The 18,630-nt window shown below is 41.6% G+C and overlaps 1 protein-coding gene across 2 annotated transcripts in view; it reads right to left on the minus strand.

Moving 5' to 3' along the window:
* Positions 1 to 18,630, minus strand: part of BCR (BCR activator of RhoGEF and GTPase) — a 104,769-nt gene that overhangs the window by 62,124 nt on the left and 24,015 nt on the right. The window contains exon 1 of one of the 2 annotated variants that reach the window (XM_040604554.1): positions 12,457 to 12,597. The exons of the other annotated variant lie outside the window; for it this stretch is intronic. The gene's annotated coding sequence lies outside the window, so the exon portion shown is untranslated. Of the gene's footprint in view, positions 1 to 12,456; positions 12,598 to 18,630 lie in introns of those variants that run through there. 2 annotated transcript variants of the gene reach the window in all.

The following is an 18,630-nucleotide window of genomic DNA, read 5'->3' on the forward strand; positions in this document are numbered from 1 at the left end:
CGGAAAGAACTGCTCACTGAGGCTACCAAGAGAGTTGTTACCGTAAGAAAAATAATCAGGAAGCTAACGTGATCATCCAGGAGAGTCCATTTATTACTAGACAAGACTGCACTGTAGCATGCAAATTCCAAAGATTTCCCTTCTGCCAGCCCCGCCGCCAATCTTTGCTTTAGACAATTCCAGCTTAGCAGTCATAGAGTGCTACATGCCAAGGAGTGTAGACCAAGCTGTCATCCACACATTGCATTCAGCCAGGCTTTGACACAGTACATGCCACAGAGGTCGGCAAGGGAAGAGTAGCAGAGGTGTAAATTCCCATCTCTCTAAGACATCTGACACTTGGATCAGTTTCAATCAAACTGAAATGTTGGGAGGGAAGCACAACCATTGCACACCACAAAGTAGACAGAGTGCAACTGATTATAACAGTTGTGATCAGGAAGAAAACAGGTTACACATATAGAAGATGTGACCTTTCAAATACAGGGTGTCTCCACAGCAATTGTTAAATTTTAGCATATACTATAAGCACGCAGTATGTAACTAACATCAGGAAATAAAGTTACCCATAGTTACTGCAGAAAGCAAGACCTGAACATTTCGCTATGACAGCTGACAACACCTGTGTCCTACTGGTTGCTACATGGCCTTCAGGGTGCTTAAAGGGTTTAATCACCATCACTTAGAGCCCTAAACATCAGTGAGTAAACACATGCATATATGAATGAAGTATGTTTCCAGCACAACTGGCTGCAAATATGCTGCCAACAGGTAAAGATGGAGAAATTCTTGTCAGGCCTGAATTACATAGGTACCATCCATTCCAGGAAGAATGTCAGAATACTTAATTCACAATGCAGACCAGGGCCCAAAACAGTGAAACTCCTGTTGCCTTTTTCTTTTTTTGCTGTTTCTCCTGAATGTTTACTGTTAAATTATATGGCACAATATAACACCCCATAACATGGACGAATACCTCTCAGACTCCTGCCTTGGAAAGAGCAGAAAGTGAATCTGTTTCCATCCAGGGTCTATGTCTTTAGATTTCTCTCCCATTCTATGTTTTCTCAGGCAGGCTGGAAAGGCTTCCATTCATTTTGGCAGTCAGGCCACTGGATGTTCTTGGCGAAGTAAATCCCAGAGCAAACTGCAACACCTTTCCAGTTTTGTTTTCCATTCCTTACTCAGGATTGTGCACCAAGTTTAGCTGTTCTCATTCACTGCAAGTCTAACAGGCAGAAAGTAAATTTTAGGCCCGGTTGTTCAGAATTAAAGACTTCTTTCAGTATAAAAATACACAGACAGGCAGATACATTCATAAGTTCACGTGGCTTTGTACCAAAGGCACCAGGAGCTTTTGCACTGACTAGATCAGAGGTGCAAGCTGAAATAGAGAAAGGTTTCCATGAAAAATAAGGTAAAACACCCAAAACAAACCCAAACAAGTAACCAACAATGAACCACACACAGCTGCAAGGAGAAGAACCTAGAGGTCAGACTTTTTTCTCAACAAAAGCAGGGGCTGCATTGTAAGAGCTACAGTTGTAGGATTCAAGCAGTCTCCACTCTCTTTGTGGGTTCCTGTCCACGTCTCCCTCACTGTCCCATAACAGGCATGTTTGCAGGGAGCACAGCAAACCACAGCAGGAGCCGGCTAAACTAAAAATAACTGGAAATAAGTTATTTTATAATGCAGAGCAGTTCCCTATTCCATTTCACTGATCGGCTCCAGACAATGCATCAGTATAACAGCACAGAGGTGGGATGAAGCAAATGTGACCATTCATGTCAGCACTACTGCTGTGCTCAAACTACAGCCTTTGTTGCATTTCTTGGGGGGAAAAAAAACCAAACAACCAAAAACAAAACCACCAAAAACCAACCTAGTAACAAAGTCTAAAAGGAAACTGCACGTACTAACTACACTGGGAAGGCAGCTTCCCTCATACCTAATGTGACTCTGTCATTTGTCAAGTGAATGAAGAAAATTCCAACCATGATCAGCATTACTATTTTGTTTTTCACAGTTGCCTCAGGAGTTTTGCAGCCACTTCAAACAATGTTTGCAACAGGAATCTCCAGAGAAGTATAAGAGAGTAGAAAGCTAATAGAAACAAAATGGACCAATTGCCACAGCATGATTAGTTAACAAAAAACTCCACGATGTATATATACCATTTTGTGTATTTAACTAGAGCAGATCAAGAGTCCTTCCATGCAGAAAGGAAAGTGCCTGTTAAAACAAAAGTTTAAATGAACTGGCAATTTTGTGAGAAGGGAAGGGAGGATCAGCCCTTGGCAGCAGGAGGTACTAAAGTCTATTAAAAAACTCCCTGGTAAACATGGGTGATAAGAATACTGTTCTATTTCTAGATCTCCAACTTCTTTCAGTATGAGTTGCTTTGGCTTTTTTTTTCATATTGTTTTCTCACTAGTGTAGCTAGGACACTAAGAAGCCGATAAAGCTAGCCACCATTTTCCTGTTTACACTGTCAATCTAGCCATTGACATCTTACTTATTATACTGTAAAAAAAAAAAAAAAAAAAAAAGCTATTGATTTACCATCTTGGCCTAGAACAAGCAACCCAAGCTAAAAGCCTTGCTAGGCAGATGGCTCTGCCTACACCACTAACAACCTTTTCCGAACACAGCTGCTGCCCAAGCTCAGTGTCTTCCTGTCATCTGGCTGGAGAAGAAAAAACAAGAGTTTTGTATCATTCACAAGCACGGCAAGGTAGTTATTAAAACATCTTTTTTTTTTTTTTTAATTAAAGATGCTCAAGGTAGAACACAGCTCCCTACCAGCATTAATAAACACCATCTACTCTCCATCTCTTTTCCCTTGAAACTACAAGATAAGATGAAGGTAGTTGGGGGTCACATGTCAAGGCTTGTTCTGGGCGAGTAAGTTTTCACCTGACACACCATACCACCTTTCTTCCCAGATTGTGTGCTTCTTCTGCAGAATCTCCTTTTAGAAGTGGTAGTCCTCCTCTAATTACAATTGTGAAGAATAAATTCAGAAAAACATGAATCAAGAACAAGCAGCACAGTGGTGCCAGTTAAAAGTTCTCAGAGAAGATGAAGAGCAGATGAGAGGAAAAACCTCTCAGTCTGAGCTCATGGCGTACTCCATCAGACACCAATAACGCTGTTTTACACTTCAGCATCATTGACCAATTCATTGCTGTTCAGATTTTATTAAATATGGGATAAAAGAGAGCTTATTTTGGTAACACAGATGTGTTACACCACCATTTCATTAAGCCCTGCCATCCCACGGCATGAATGAGCCAACAAGTGATTTTGAAGCCATGCCAAGGGGAAGCACTAAAATGCCAATTAATATCATCCAAAGGAAAACAGGACCACACCAGTCCCAACTAATATGAAACAACTTACAGAGATGACTATGTTCCCCAACAGTTTTCTTCTGTACCCAAACTTGTATATACAAAGCAGAGCTTCTGCTCAGACAGTAGCTCTCAAAGCGAACTGTTGGAGTCCTCATGCCCAGTGAGTCACAAAGAAGTTTCATACAGTAACTTTGCACCAAGGCCAAGAACTGAGCTCTTGTGGCTCCCTAATACTTCAAGGAGAGCTGTGGATTTGCAGAGGCACACAGACCCAAGCAGGATCAAAACCCAGCTGCCTGTGCAGACAGCTGTGACTGCCACACACCCACTTCTTCAAGTGTACTGGGAAGCTGTAATTCAGATCAGCTGGTGCAGGCGAAGAGGGCAAAGCAGGACAAGGACTTACCTGTGGCAACAGCTCTCTGTTGCAGACCCTGCTGCAGGCTTTGCACTACTGCTGTACTACAGATGATGTAGCCAAGGACTGCTGACAGTGAGGACTCGTTCCCAGGCAAGTCACAAAATAAAGAGATTTTCAGGAGTGTGACCCCACACCCCACTTCCCCGCACAAGATCTCTTTCCCTACTGGTGAAGGAAGCTTCTTAGGGAAATACTCTGAACACAAAGTGTTAAGAAACACAAAATATATGCACTAAGTGTGTGTATATATATACACACACACACACAGAGCAGAAGATTGATCAGTTATTCCAGCTATTTGGGAACTGGACTTGTCTGTGCCAAAATACAAGCTGAAACCAAGGAATCCACATCAGACACCTACTGAATAGTCTGCACAGCAGGGTAAGATTTTAAAAGATTAACCAGTATAGCATGGACACTCACATACAGAGCAGACACAGCCAGTGACGATGTTTACTGCTGTTAACACTTTCATTTCCAAATTCCATTGCTTAATAAAAACAGATAAGAGTGTGAGCACCTAGTCCAGAGCATAACACAAGCCAGAAGCAAACCTAGAGAACTGGTTTACCCCAGAGGAGCTAGTTCAAAGCAAGAAAACTTTAAACACAGTATAGCAGCAAAAGAAAAACTTTCTCCTTTTATTTTCACTGGCATCCCCCTCCTGGGAGCCAAATGACCATTCTCCAAGCTGAAGCACTGAAATTCCAGAAGGAGTGATAATCACAGTGTTCAGACACTGGTACTTAAGGCCTGCTTCTGATTTCAAGCCCGAAAAAAAGAATATCAATTATTTACCAGAATTATGACCTACTTCACAGATAATAGCCTGGGATCTCCTCCCTCCCCCCTTTACAAGTAACATTTTGCTAGAGAACAAAGCACTAAAAAGTAAGTGGGAGTAGCTGGAACAGGGGCTGTCTTGCATGAGCTATCAACCACCAAAAGTAGCATCACATCAACTGCTGGTGAACAGCCCCGGGCAGTTCCCAGCAGGCAGGTGGTGATCAGAACCAGCTCCCATTGTGTCAGGGACCACTGCCCACTCATCCCTTTGCTCACTGCAGCACTCAAACAAGGGGCTTAAAAGCATCTTGTGCTCAGCCAAAGCAATGAGCAGGCCTGAATGCCTGTGACTGACACCTGAATAGTGACCATGGAAACCCCGGCTAATAGATGCTCTGCATGAACTGATGTTGAAATCTGTATTTTGACAGGAAAAAGAATCTACAAATTAAAGAACCACTAAGAGAAGCTCTAAGGGGGGCCACCTACAGCTGTGAAGAGAAAAGCCTCAAATTCGTAAGACAAAATCCAAAATCTTCAAGACACAGGGCTTCTAAAAGCCCTTTGTGTGCAGCAAGAGATAACAGAACTTTGTGCCCAAATGCATTACAAGTACACATAATGGTCTCAGTGTCTTGACCAGATATCTTAGAAGGAACAGAGACAGACCTAACTGAATGGGGCCAACGAATCATTTAAAGTTAACAGAGGTGGGGAAACACAAATTCACATGCATTTCTATTGCACTGGAAGCTGGTTTCACCCCACTTACCCCCAAACAACTGATTTAGGAATGGTGTCAACCTAAACTCCTTATATAGTCCAGAGGCATGTCCGGAAGCAGATGAAAATCTTAGGTGGGATAAACAGTTTACTGGAAGGGGATAAAGCGCTTGACAACAGAAGAAATCCTCACAGTTATGCCCCCCCCACCCCCCCGACAGAGGGAGAGGATCCAGGCCATGGTTTCTGATCTGACCTGACCATTTTGGAAGGGAAAAAGATTAGCCAGGCACAAATACTTACTCTGAACTGACTAAATTGTATGTACCACTAATCTTTGTGCCAGTTACAGAGCACACACCCAAAAGGATGGCTGTGCTCCTCCATGCAGCACAGCTGTGGCCTGCTGGCTGCTCTAAAGCTTAGCTGCCTCATATCTTCATTCCTTTTACAGGAAATGTATTTATTTATTTTAATATCTTGCCTTTCATATCATGTTTGTAGGCAGTCAAATATTTTGAGTGAAAACTTCAGAGAAAAACCTAACCCTCTTTAAACAGAATAAACATACAACCCGAAGCAAGTAAAACACAACAGGCAAAAAAATAAAGGAACACTTGTACATCAGCACTATATTTAGATGCTGCTTTACTAGGACTTTTAGAGAAACTTGGAAGACTTGTTGTGTTGATGCTTAGTCCAGCTCTAAAAAGCTTCAAGCAGTTTGAAACAACCCTGAAATAGAAGTTCTGACGTTTTTGACTGCAAGCTGCACAGAGCAGATACTGTTCAACAGCACAGTAGCTGTTTTCTATAAAACCTCTGCACACCACTACTTTTCCTGGAGTAATGCTTCACTTTCATTTTCTGCAGCATTTTCAAACAACTACACGGTCTGACAGACATACACTTTGAAAGGTTTGAGATAACTGAAGAATTATAGGACAAGACAAGATTCCTGTCAGTATTACTACAGCAGACAGACAGAAATACTACCTGGAAGTTGCTATATGGGACTAGCTATCCAATGTGCCAAGCAGGGCATCCACTCACATCAAGCAGAAAGGTGGTTCCCGCCCCAAGAGTACAAAGTTGCATCCAGGCAGGTTTTGAATGCCTCCAGAGAAGGAAACTCCACAAGCTCTCTGGGCAGCCTGTTCCAGGGCTCTGTCACCCTCAAGGTAAAGAAGTTCTTCTTCATGTTCAGACAGAACTTCTTGTTCTTGTGTTGCAGTTGTTGCCTGTTGCCCCTTGTCCTGTCCCTGGGCACCATTGAAAAAAGCCTGGTCCCACTCTCTGGACACTCATCCTTAAGGTATTTGTACACATTGATAAGATCCGCTCTCAGCCTTGTCTTCTCCAGGCCGAACAGGCCCAGCTCTCTCAGCCTTTCCTCATCAAGGAGATGCTCCAGCCCCCTCATCCCCTTTGTAGCCCTCTGCTGGCCCCTCTCCAGTAGCTCCCTGCCTCCCTTGAACTGGGGAGCCCAGCACTGGATGCAGCATGGCAGATGTGGCCTCATCAGGGCAGAGCAGAGGGGCAGGATCCCCTCCCTCGACCTGCCAGCCATGCTCTCCCTAAGGCACCCCAGGATCTCAATGGCCTTCTTGGTGCTAGGGGCACACTGCTGGCTCATGGGCGACTGGCTGGGCACTTGCAGAAATAACTTGCAGAGTAAGGTTTGGCCAGAATGGAAGAGACAAAAAAAAAAACCCCAACCAGAAAAGATAAAACCAACAGACAAACAAAACACACACCCAACCCCCATCCCCACCTCCCAACAACATCAAAAAAAACCCTTAACCTGGGATTTGTTTTACTTCTTCACAGTGGTGCATGTCACAGTATAGATTTTACATAGTTCATAAATGTGCCAACACTGTGGGCACATAGTTTATTACAAAAGCTGCATGTGGCAATAGAAACCCCGTTCAGAACATCACTACCACAAAACAACCATCTTCAAGAGGCTCCTTTTCTGTCCCAAATACTCCTTTCTCCTCCTAAAACCAAAAATGTTAAGAATAGAAAAGAAGGAAGGTATCTTGGGAAGGTGAATTAAAGGAGGACTACTGGTACAGGACACGGGGCTGAATTTTTGGGACCACACTGGTACCTCCTAAGCCCAAGTAACTAAGTAAAATAAGAGTTAGACCCAAGCTACTTGACCAAATTCTACCCTAGATCCTTGGCCAAGAAACTTTCAATCAAAAAAACTCTAGACTATAAAAACAGCAGGTGTTAATGCCACAGAGAATGACATCAAGTAGTAATGGAAGAAACAGTTCACACAAAAGAGATGACAAATATCCTCAGGCACTTTCTTCCTCTTAATAATCACAACCATTTCAGTTGTTAGTTTCATATCAGCAACACAGGGCTTGTGGACCACAAGTAGCTAGACACAGAAGGAGCTACAGGAAGTGAAACATGCCTCTTCCATCCTAAAATAAAAATGGGCTGGACCTCAGTACCAACTGAACATTTTATAGAGGGCAAGCTGTCTTTTAACAGCAGCTTGGTAGAGATGAAAAATGATGGGATAGCCTCATTTTTGTTTATGGGTTTGTTTTTAACAGATGGGAATGAGAGATGAGAAACAAAACAAGCATTACTCATTCCTTTTGCATATTACTCCTGAACATAACAGCCAAGAAAAAACGTAGTTTCATAGGCACCTGCACTGATGATCCATACGTATTAATGAATCTTAACACAAAGCTTTCCTAAGGCTGAAGGCTGAATTCAGTGAGCAAGGTGAGAATTTCCTAGGTGACACCAGTGTATCCTTGTGCCCACCACCTCTCAAAGACTAAAGTACTCAATCCTCAGTTTAAATGTCAAGCAGATGGGGCTGGGGTCTCTGGCCATCGATTAGTGTGCCCCTCTTCAACAGAAGCATGAGGATCCATGCTGTCCAGCTCTATTACAAGATTAGGTGCAGGTTTTCCTCTGGCTATGATTAGCACCTGATGTTGACAAATGGGAGTGAAGTAAGAAAGGGGCAAAAAAAAGCACAGCTGACCCTTGTCAAAGGGCAGCAGTATAGTGGCCTGGACTTCACATAAACTGGATGTTAACCAAAGGACTTGGTTGTTCACCACCCTTATTCTCTACTAGTCACTACAGGACCATAGAACTGCCAGGTCCCTCTTCCAAAGCCTGGAGTTTTAATCTTAAACTGAACCTGAAGTTAACTTGAAGTCATGCATACCAGCTGTTCTGCTTCAAAGAGGCACAAAGGGTTACAGGAGCAAAGGCAACAAGAGTCTCAGAACCTGAAGTTCTCACGCAAGTGACTATTTTAATAGAGTACCACCAACTATTCCTGGTGCTGTTGTGTCTTGGTTATGAGGATTTGAGCCTCCTTCCATGGCTGCCTCCCTCCCACAGGAAAGGATAAGCACTGACTGATAGGTGCCTAGCAAAGAGGAGCCACTATTCCTTTTCTATAAAGCTTCTTGGAAACAAAGTTCCCCATGGGACCTGGCAAAAAGCCAAGGGTGAAATGCAAAATTTAGCAACAGCAGGATCTGCAGCACAGTAGTCTCAGCGCCCAGACTTTTCTAAAGGGATTACTGGCTATCAGACATTCTCAGAGGGGGCTCTTTTACATGAGGCTGGCACTTTTCCCAGTAGAAGGTGTTGGGGGATGACACAGACACTAGGTAACAGAGGCGTAACAATGCAGTATGCACTCACTATGGACGAACCCCCTTCAGGAATCAGGGAAAAGCAGTTACTGCAACAGCGAGTCTTGTCAGATGACAGTATAAACTCGACAGCTACTAGTAGTGCACCAAACTGTGCTTAACCCCAGAATACCCCTTAAACAAAGGAGATTAGGCCCCCCTCCTTCACTCCAGGACAGGCAAATGGCACAAGTGAAACCAGTGTTTACCAAAGACCATCACATGTCTTGGCAACCCATGAACTAGTCTCATAAGGATGTTACTGATCAATGTGATTTTTCACCAGATGGATGTAACCAACCAGCAGATACTACTGACACATTGAAGCACAGGCAATCATGCTGTGACTTATAGTGGGGATGTGCATTAGCAGGCATTAAGAAAGCTTGTGCATTCCAAAGACAAGTGTTTAAAACCCACCTCTCAGCAAAAACTTGGAAAGACCATATTGCAATATGAGCTTCCCTCTGGATATACTGTTTCTTATTCAAATCCAGACTCACCTTTCAGGCCAGAATTAAAATGTCCCTTTCTCCCAATGACAGTATTTTCTCTCTAATCTGCCCTCTGGATAGGATTGGCTTGCCTCTCCCCATTGCTTCTCTCTGACCAGAATGTAAAGCTTCTTCTTGCCTGTTATACTCCAAGAACCTCAGGCTTCTCTTGCTTAACCCACTAGGTCTGCCAAGAAGTTGAGGCTGGAAAAGTTTTGTTATGTGAATATTCCTATTTCACTATCCCAAGCATTTCTGTAAAACAAGAAGAATGCTACACACCCTATAGCTTTGCAGATGCCAGGACACCTGGCAGGACACAGCAGGTTGCCCTATGCAGCACATCCAGTAAAGATTCTCACCTCCTTTGAGTTCTGTTAATAATCCACTTTTCCTACTGAATGCTGTCTGTACATTACAGAGCTCCTAAGAATGCAACAGCATGGGTCGTGGACACAGCCTGCACATCTGGAGGCCTGCAAACAATGGGAGGCCAAGGATGCATCATGTGCCAGGAAGCTTTAGGCACCATGCAATCAGCTCAGCTAGTTCTGTGGTTTAGAGCCTAGCCTCAAAATACCATGTTCCCATTTTGATCCTACCAAAACCAGCTCAACTAATAGGTCCAAATGCTGTGTGTAAAATATATATTTAAGGAAAGCAAGATTGGGGGCGAGGCCATGAGTAGAAGCCTTTGTGTCAGGAGTTACTCCCCATCTAGTTGTTGGGTATTTTAAGTCTTTCCTTCACCACCACCCATGGTTATTAAGTTCAATATAAGAGGAGGAGGGAACCACCTTGGACAAGCCCCTTCTGCTTAGTTTCCTTAAATGGTAACAGGTTCCCATTTAGTTTCACAATGTGTAACTGAACACTAGCATAATCCACTATTACAACTACTTATTTTAATTACTTAAAACACAACAACAGGTCCAGTCAAACTTATTTCCCTGTCCCCAGTACTAGTCTTTCCCTCTGTTCTCATGCTGGGTATGAGAAGTATTACACAAAATGGCATCCAATGCCAAAACCTCTTCCATTCTTTAATTAGCAAAGCCCATGACATTAATCTTACAGAGCAAGGCTCTCAATCAGTGATGAAAATAGCTTGCACATAGAAAAAGAAGTGGTATTACTTGGGATGCCATTACTTGCAAGAAACGGAGCACAGACATCCTGCAGTACCATCCAGAAGAAATGGAAGAAAAGACTGAAGAAAAGGCTTGAAATAGAAGTTACAAAAAAGCAGTTGCTTTAAACGGAAACCCATCAAACAACTTTTTTCTGCATGAGCAAACAATCCCAATAATTTCTGACTGGCTTCTTCAATATTCCATCCAAAGAGTCAGGCATTCCTAGCTACGGAGATTTTTTTACTCCATTAGAGGAACTGAAACCTTTTTCCTCCTGACATGGGGAACACATTTAATATCAGCTGTGTAACAGATTATGTATGCATGTGAGTTAATGCCTCTCCTGGCAGTAGTTAATGGATGATCCTGGTAACATAAGAATTATATCAGAATTCCACCACAAAGGATAAAACTAACTTACAAGGAAACAGCTTTGCACAAAGTGAGCTAGAGCTGCAAATTCAGACTAAGGCTTAATTTAGGTATGCTTCTGTCTGCGAGGGTAGGAACAAAAAAATAAACTGAGGAGGAAAAGAAGAGCAGAAGACCTGGTGACAAACAGAAAATTCAATCCAAGGAGAAGATAGCAAAGAGAAGGTGGCTTTTCTGAGAATGACAGCTGGAGAAAGGAAGTCCCAGCATGCAGGAAATCCAAGGCAGAAAGCACTTTCCATGCCTCCAGGATACTGGAAATTAGGAGTATTCCAGTAATTTAAACTTAATTACTTATAACATTACAGCTCTCTGAATGCAATCAGACCACTCTGGAAACTGGCAAAACCTATCACTACTTCAGTATCACTTGGGCAGTTTGTTATTCATGAGAAGTGACACAATAAACTCTTCCTTCTCTGTACCTTGCATATGTAAAAAGTAAAATATGACAGTCAGTCATTCACAGTGATCACTGGAAAAGCATCTAGGAAACCTTTGCAACGTTTAGCAGTGTGGCACCATGGTTACTAAGACAATGCAAGGCACAAAATCCTGCTATCTAATCCCTTTGTGTGTAACCATCTGGGGCGGCAATTCTTTCATGTAATAGGGATGAGCCCCAGTATTTTAGAAACGTGATGGTTTGTCCAGCATCCAAGGTTTTTCCATTACTTCTTATCTTTCTAAAATGTACAGATGTGCTAAATTTATTATTTTATTCATTACTAACAGGACATGTGACAAAGACAACAGCTAAGAAGATCACAGTGTTTTGTTCTGCAAGTGAACAGTTAAGACTCTAGGAAGAACCAGATTAGTATCCAGCAATGCCTTGACTTCCTCCATTTTTAACCTGAGGTATTATTCACCTATACTTGAAACTTTAAAGTAAAAGTTAAAAAAAAATATTTAAGATCTTTGGGCAGAAGTCAGTTATTACAGGTAACATTAATTCAACTTTTCTTAGGCTAACCACTTGCCAAAAAGTACATACACACAAGAAATCAATTTCCATAGCATGGAGGGTTTGGTAAGTGAATTAGAGGATAGCCTGCATTTCTAAGGACCAAATTATTCAATTGCAAAGAGGGGAAATTCCAAAGCATCATTCAGGAATAGCTTTCTGAGACAAGGAAAATTAGACACCTTTAAGTTACTATAGAAACAAGCAAAACACACTGCCACATGCAACAGCAGAATTTCAGAATTACATAAATTGAAGACCTCAAATATCTTACATCTATCCCCATCATCACCAAGTTGCAATCCACTATTTTGCAATCAAGCTCTTCTGGATGCCATGGTTTACTCCTCTTTTACCTTTCCAACTATCAATCCTTTAATCAAAGCTTCTGCAAGGGCATAGAAAATGCCTACATCACTCACAAATTCATAATGTTTATAGTTTTTACCTGTGCATTCCCTTCAGCTGTGATTTTGCAAATGCCAGTTCCAGCAGCTAGTCTTCAGACAAGCTCATACAGTAATTGACTCTGCATCTTCTTGAATACTTATGCATTATTATTTCGAAAGCTTACAAGTCGGAAGGTCATTGTATGAGGGCATCCCTCTCCCACACATCCTCCACTTCTCTTAAAATCATGCTCTGGAATACATCATCACATCTGCTGTCAAGGTATTGCCACATGAGGAAGCTTAACAAAGATTAAGCCAGCTCCTGTATATATCCCACCACCACCCCTCCACTCAAGGACACAGGCTGTATAAAGACAATCTGGAGTCTCACTGTCTGCAGTAGGCTGAAACCTGCAATGCATGCTTATACAAATGAAATTTCAATAAATAAATCAATCTGTAGAATAATGCTCTTTGACCCCCAGCACATATGACCAGAATGTTGGTTCAGCCTCAGTAGTTTCCACTGCTCCAGGAGCTCTGTACGTGCAGTAGGAAGGCAGCTGGGTCACTGCAGTACCTCAGCAGACCATAAATATAGCTTCAGCAAACTTTACACCAATCTCAATTATTTGGTGTCTTTTTTTGTTTTCTACAATCAATCATTCTCTTTAAGTCAAATTCTGGGTTTTCCTGTTGTTAAGAACTGAGATTCACTGCTTCAGCCTGGTTTCCTCTAGGACACATGGGGAGAAGAGATAAGCCCTCCCTTTCAGTCAGTGCTGACCACAGATAAGAGCAGGGGCTTTATTATTTTCCACCTGGTCTCTACCAGCAGAACAGAAGCAAGGATAATATGAAAACTTGACAGGTTGAGGAGTGGAAGAAGCAAATGCTTCTTCAGCAAGTCTCAGCTTGCTAACAAGGTTTAAGCAACAGGGCACGTTATTTTAGGCTCAGGAAGTAACCAAATCTTACAATTCCGCAGGAAAGAAAATTAGTTCTCCTCCCTAGCAAAACTGAGGGCAAAGAGCTGATGTGCATATCCATTCTTTGGAGAGCAACACGTACTGGCAAAGCTTTTTAAGCCAGCCTTTAGGTGCATTAACTCCCTTTAACACAAAGGAATTTGAAGACTGCTGTCTAACAGATGAGGAAGCTTGGCCATCTCCTTTTCAGGGAGGCACAGGTAGCAACACTTAAAAGTGTCAAAGAAGGACTGAGAAAAAAAGAAGAGAGGGAGGATTTAAAAATACGCTGTAGTTCTAGTGCTTTAATAAATGCCAGGAAATTCCAAAGTCCTGCCTCCTATTTTGTCCCAAAATACAACGGTATGATTTAAGAAGGATACAAAAAGTTATTTGGTGCACCTTAACTGTGTATGTTGCTGCCCACAGGCAGAGAAACCGTACCCCAAACAGCACAGTGCTGTAAAGTCTTGGTTTCTTATCACCCCAAGCTATAATGGAAGAGATGCATTTTTAAAATTTGGTTTTGTTTTATATCTTGTACCCATGTCACCTTGCAGATCTTGCTAGAGAAAAGCTTGTCCTCTGAAATAAAAAAATACAGCATTTTGGGAAATACACAAGCAGATTAACTGAATTCCTAAACCCATTTCAGCAATATTGCTTCTCATTTATGCTCGTGCGCTGCATTCTCCAATGCTTTTAAGTTGCTGCCACATTCCTAAAGACATCTATCAGCATGGCAATTGCCATTATAAAACTGGAGTTCCATCTTCAGACTTAAGATGAAAAGGTCTCAGAAATGAGATGCAAGAAAACAAGTCTGTACTATCAAACATTTGGAAATTCTTAGTCAAACAGCTGAGACAATGTTTCTGCACTGGAAGAATGTGCTCTGTTCATCAAAATGCTGCCTAGTAGTTCACGTAGATTATCTCTATGCTACCATTTCCAAGCTGGTTTCTCCTGCTAAATCAAATCCTATGTGGATGCTTGTCAGCACTGATCTTCAGCAGATAGTCTACATTTCAGAGACATTTCTAATCTGTACTCCCAAGGTGATCCCTATACATAATGCACTGAAATAGTTACTGTAGGCTTAAAAATTTACAGGTCTGGTCTCTCCCTCAGAAACTGGGTCTTCTCCCAGTGAAAAGTTTGAGATATTTGTGGGCCTGGGAAAAGACATATGAAAGAGACTGTTAACTAAAAAAAGGATTCTTGTAATTCATTGAAAGTTCTTTTTACTGAAACCAGTGGGACTATATGTCAGAACATATGTTTAAAAGAAACACCAAAAACACTAGAAGAAACACTAATAAGTCAAATATTCCAGTGCTTTGGAGCACATGCTCCTTAAGAGACAAGAAAGTAATTTGCAAAATAATCTCATTTTAACACCAACAAAACCACTCCTCCAGAAACACAAACACAAAGCAAGATGCTCTCAGTATGCACAGGCAGGCACAGCTAGGATCTGCAGATCATTTGCCTGTTTTGGTTCTTTGTAATGTTTCTGTAAAATAAAGCATTTAGATAAGCAAATCCAAATATTTTGTTTAATCAATGCTCAACAGTGTGCTACAAGACTGCCTGTCAATTTAGAAAAAAAATAAAAGATACAGTATTTTATTTAAAATAGAATGAAGAAAGACTCTTAATTAAAATAAGCAGGAAAGTACCCTTCAGTGAGGAAAAGGAATAACCCTGGAGCAAATAATTGAAAACTGGTTTAGATTTGACAAGTTACACAGTATGCTCAGGGGCTATACAAGCAGTACATTCTGTGCAGCACACACAGATAAGGAAGACCACACTACGTGCACATCAATGGGTAACCTACACCATGCAATTAAATATTTAGAGAAATTAGGGCCTGCATGAAGCTCTGCAGGAGCCCTTCCCTCCTTACACTGACTCTGAAAGAGAAGGTATACATTAGCCTTTGCACAGACTCTGCCCTGAGTAAGGATAACTTTCACCTTCATGACAACATTTTCATTAGGTAGCTGTGGCAGAGGAAGATGTGATGCCCCAGGTGACAAAACCATTCCACACAAATCTTGCACAGTGAGCAAGAAGGAAAAACTTACACAGTCCCAAAGACTTAAGGCTCAGAGCTCTTAAGCTGACTACACAAACAAATTTACATTACATGCATATGGAGAACACTGGATGCCAAAACATCAGTGTCAATGAATCAGATCGGTCTATCTCTTCCTGAAACAAGAGTTTCGAAGGAACTTACGCTTTATGCACTGCATAAAAGGCCTTACTGCAAAACCACAAAATATTCTGCACATTGTGGTAACAAAAAAAACTCCACACCACACTAAGACATTTAAAATGTTTGATAACCTGTACACAGCAAACTGTAACATCTGAACTACATCTTTTATAGCATACGTAAAGAAGTGTATTTGCCTTACTTTTAGAACATTGTAAAACCAGATTTCCTAGAGAAGGAGACTTTCAACATTGCTGAAGTAGAGCAAGTAAGACCAGACTGCAATAGCTACCCAAAAGAACACAGATAAGGACATTATGCATGCACAAAAATGGTGTCAGCCGCCAACTTGTACATGCATTTGTCTGTAATTATAGCTTATTACGGCTGCAGTCATAACACAGTTATTCAACAAATTCTGAAGACATTAGCCTCCTGGAGAGTATGAAGTACTTTTTCACCACCAGAAGAACCAGCTGCCTGAGGATTACTGCAGTGATAAAATGCAGTGAAAAAAAAAATAAATCTCTTTCCCTCTACATCACCTTACAGTGACAGCAAGGGCATCGAGCTGAAGGGACAACGGACAAGCCATGAGTCTGTTTAAGCAGACATCTATGGAGTACAAGGGTGGCAAAGAGATGGTTCTGAAAAGGATTACCCTAGAGGCAACACAGACCAAAAAGGATGGATGCCAGTTCAAATGAAGAATCTGCCTGGTGATAGGTCCACACATATTCACAGATTACAAATAGCTACAGGAAAAACAGTGGCAACATTACATGCTTTATATGCTGCTTCTCTGACATGTGGAATTAAGAAGTTACGTAGGTATTTCTACAGCCTTAGGTCTGACCACAGCAGAACTGCGTTCCCAGAGAGGAGTGGACACCAAAAGGCTGCAAGGAGGAGCTCCTGGCAGAAGAGGTCATCGCTTGCCAGTCCAGTTGGACAGCACTGTGGGAACATCACTCTGCTGTACCAGCACAAGGAGTCTGGCCACTTGCTCAGAGACAAATCATGTTACTGCAGCTCTCCCAAAGTCAATTCTTTTAATAAATCACCCTTGTCTCATACCAGTTTTCAGCTTCAGTATGAAGCCTGACCTTGATTAAACTGTAAAATCAGACTGGCAAAGAAATACTGCAGAAAAGTAAAACAAAAGATGCAGATTTTCCATCAGCTATTCCATTAATTTTCATTTATAAATCCAGCTTTGAAGCTAAAAGAGGACACAAGTCTCCCATGAAAGGGGTATCCCTCATCATCATAAGGGAACATACTGATACAGCTGCAACAATTTATCTTTAAAACATTCTGGAATTAGATTTAAATAAACGCTGTCATACTCTGCAGACCAATTTCTTTTGAGGAGCTCCTTTCTGTTACGTTTGCATGCACAAATCAACATGAGGTATAAACAATATTTCAGAGCTGGTACTACAAGGCTTTTTCTAAATCACAGCTTCACCCAGACAATGCTTCAATGCCAGGCAGAGATTTGAAGAACTTCTTTTTCAGGATTTCATAGGTGTATACAACACATTCAGATTTTTGAGGTTATACTACGCACCCAGATACTTCAAACTCACACAGAAAAACCATACTCCCCCAAACAAATTTATTGGCACTTTCTGGCCAGTATTTCAGCAATTAAAGAATTTGGAATGTAAAGTGTGCTGGGACACGAACTCTGGGTGTGGTTACCAGTAAACTTAAGGAAAGAAACAAGCCAATGCAAGAACCACCTCATGTTTTGCCAAGGAGATAGAAACAAAAGTAAATTAAAACCAGAAACTGTGGTAATGGATACTAAGTGTCATCTTGAGTGGCACTGACTTCAGATGTGCAATAGCTACGGAATTGACGAATTGACTGTGCACCTGAGGACAGCCAGCCAACATTCTGTTCCTGTTGATCAGTAATATCTTGGCAGGTGATACATGAAACTTATCGCTGAAAACAAACACAATAAAATAAAATTTCATCTTGAGTTCTTTCAATGAATGTCTGTCCAAGCAGTAGTTTTCTCAAGCTTTATAAATCCAAACTATATTAATGCAATAAGGTGATAGTTTTCTTCTTAAAACACAAGCAGAAAATTCTCACACTTTACACTATCCGTAGCTCACTCCTTTGTAATTGGAGATAGCACACTCTCTGCAGTACCTAAACACAAGGACTAGACAAGTCTTCCTATTATCAAAGATGATTGCTCCTTTATCCCAGCCTTTACACAAAGGACTTCTTTGCATCCCGCATCCCTATCACAAACAAAAGTAGTATTCAGTCTTCCATACTCTTCTCTACTTCTCACCACCCAATAGCCTTCCCTAACTAAACAGATACGGAAGAACAAAGTCTGCCTGTACACTTTAATTTACAACAGATTCCAAAGTGATACAAGTGGTTGTTAATCAGAGCTGAACTTGCAGACTCCAAGACATTTTCTTTCTAGGAAGCAGTAGACTTTCTTGTGTAGAAGAATTCACAGTCTTATTCAGAATGTGTAATTAAAAATACATTATTTCTAGGGTAGGTTTCTTATGAAAGGCTCAGAACTACCTTCACTAATCCCTTTGAAGGTGATGAATATTTATAAGTGACAGAGTACCACCGAGACAAAGGACAGAACTTTTGAAAACAAACCAGACCCCCAAATCCTCCCCTTAAAGAGATAACACTTGTTCTAGACATGCACGACAACCTTGACAAAGGCACTTGCACTCTAAAAAATCAATCTACAGTTCTTTCACAAACAGGTCTGTATAGCTGGCAGAGGAAATCCCATCTTGCTACACTGGGCAAAAAAGGACTGAAGAGCCAAATGTGGCAGGAGGAACCCTTCCTGTTGCTCCTCACTGCAGCAAAAAAAAATAATTCAGGAGTCCCTCCCAGTCCAAAATAAAAATTGCATGAGTGTTCCTCCTGCCGCTCCCCAACTCCCTCCCCTTCCCAGCACCTGTAGCAGAGCATAAGTTTCTAAATCACTGCTGAGCCATCAGCTGTGCCCACGAAGCAAGCAGACAAACATC

The sequence above is a fragment of the Falco naumanni genome, chromosome 1 (assembly GCF_017639655.2).
Source record: "Falco naumanni isolate bFalNau1 chromosome 1, bFalNau1.pat, whole genome shotgun sequence".
In the NCBI taxonomy this organism is placed as follows: domain Eukaryota; kingdom Metazoa; phylum Chordata; class Aves; order Falconiformes; family Falconidae; genus Falco; species Falco naumanni.